The sequence below is a fragment of the Phocoena sinus genome, chromosome 12, assembly GCF_008692025.1.
Source record: "Phocoena sinus isolate mPhoSin1 chromosome 12, mPhoSin1.pri, whole genome shotgun sequence".
Taxonomy (NCBI): domain Eukaryota; kingdom Metazoa; phylum Chordata; class Mammalia; order Artiodactyla; family Phocoenidae; genus Phocoena; species Phocoena sinus.
This window is the reverse complement of record NC_045774.1, coordinates 2,164,963-2,167,266: the sequence shown is the minus strand read 5'-3', so window position 1 is coordinate 2,167,266 and position 2,304 is coordinate 2,164,963.

Genomic DNA, 2,304 nt, shown 5'->3' with positions numbered 1-2,304 from the left:
TCCCGGAGCTGGGGGTCCTGGGTGAATCCCAGCGGGGGCAGGTGGCATCTGAGAGGCCTCATGTGTCTACTCACAGCAGCCAAAATGTTTATTTATTTGATTAACACCTGTCTTCTCTCTTGGCTGAAGCTGAAAGCTGCAGGAAGGAAGGACAGCGTGTGTATTGGCTCAGCTTTGCATCTGGGGCATCTGGGGCTCGGTTGGTACTGAGTGAGTGAACCAACGACTGAGGAAGGGCCAGGCTTTGGCTGGAAGCTCGTGGACAGGCCAAGGATGGGTTCATCCTTCTTTGAATTATTGCTACATTTTCTTCACTCAACAAACCTCCATTAGGCACCCACTAGTATTACATAGTGGACACTGGGAGGCTTGAGGTCCAGCAGGGGGAGATGCTCATACAAAAGACCGAGGTCAGAAAGTGTGTGTTCATGGGCCACGAGCATAGCCCAGACAAGCTCGATGGATAGGGGCTGAGGGCAGGAGAGTGTTCAAGGTCGACGAGGCAGGTGAGCAAAGCCCTAGAGGCAAGAGTGCCCCTGAGAGCGGCCAGGTGGCCTCCTGGAGGGCGCTGGGCTGGGCTGAAGGACGCACCTCGGAAACACTGGCCACAGGGGGGTGGTGTTTAAACAGCCATCTAACTGACAGGTCCATGAAAGGAGAAAAGAGGAAACACGGGGAACACTGTCTGAGAGGTGCCAGAGGGTTGGGATGCCTCAGAAAGAAAGCGGGGCTCAAAGAAGGGCCGTGACCGCGTTACCAGGTGTTCCCGAGCCGTCAAAGATGGTGAGGAAGGAGCAAGACAGAGGGACGTAGGTACTGCTGGTGAGTGGGCAGAAGGCATGTGACTGGCATGCCCCACCTCCAGGCTCATCGTGTTATCAGCCTCACATGTCGTATCCTTTTGGAGATTACTTCTATACATTCTTTTTTAAAAAAAATTTATTTTAGCCAGGACATGGAAGCAACCTAAGTGTCCATCAACCGATAAATGGATAAAGAAGATGTGGCACATATATACAATGGAATATTACTCGGCCATAAAAAGAAACGAAACTGAGTTATTTGTAGTCAGGTGGATGGACCTAGAGTCTGTCATACAGAGTGAAGTAAGTCAGAAAGAGAAAAACAAATACCGTATACTAACACATATATATAGAATCTAAGGAAAAAAAAAAAAGTCATGAAGAACCTAGGGGTAAGACGGGAATAAAGACACAGACCTACTAGAGCATGGACTTGAGGATATGGGGAGGGGGAAGGGTAAGCTGGGACAAAGTGAGAGAGTGGTATGGACATATATACACTACCAAACGTAAAATAGATAGCTAGTGGGAAGCAGCCGCATAGCACAGGGAGATGAACTCGGTGCTTTGTGACCACCTAGAGGGGTGGGATAGGGAGGATGGGAAGGAGGGAGACGCAAGAGGGAAGAGATATGGGGACATATGTATATGTATAACGGATTCACTTTGTTATAAAGCAGAAACTAACACACCATTGTAAAGCAAGTATACTCCAATAAAGATGTTAAAAAATTTATTTATCTATCATTTATTTTTACTTGCATTGGGTCTTTGTTGCTGTGTGCAGGCTTTCTCTAGCTGTGGCGAGTGCGGGCTACTCTTCGTTGCGGTGCGCGGGCTTCTCATTGCGGTGGCTTCTCTTGTTGCGGAGCATGGGCTCTGGACATGCGAACTTCAGTAGTTATGGCACGCAGGCTCAGTAGTGGTGGCACATGGGCTTAGTTGCTCCGCAGCATGTGAGATCTTCTCAGACCAGGGCTCGAACCCATGTCCCTTGCATTGGCAGGCGGATTCTTAACCACTGCGCCACCAGGGAAGCCCTGGAAATTACTTTTGTCTGTTGTCTCCAATGGTCTACAACAGGGTAATGTGATGACTTGTGTGTGTGTGTGTGTGTGTCCAAAGTATGTGGACAAGAGTCAAGTCCATAATGTAATTGCATTTATTTAGAAACTCATACTCTATAAGTTTTAAGAGACATAAACCCTAGTCTGGCTTTGTCACTTACTGACTCTCAGAGGTAGTCACTGACTTGCCTGGACCTCAGTTTACCTGTTTGTAAAATGATGGTGTTGGGCTGCAATTTTTTTTTTTTTTGGTGGTACGCGGGCCTCTCACTGCTGTGGCCTCTCCCGTTGTGGAGCACAGGCTCCAGACGCGCAGGCTCGGTGGCCATGGCTCACGGGCCCAGCCGCTCTGCGGCGTGTGGGATCTTCCCGGACCGGGGCAGGCTCGGTGGCCATGGCTCACGGGCCCAGCCGCTCTGCGGCGTGTGGGATCT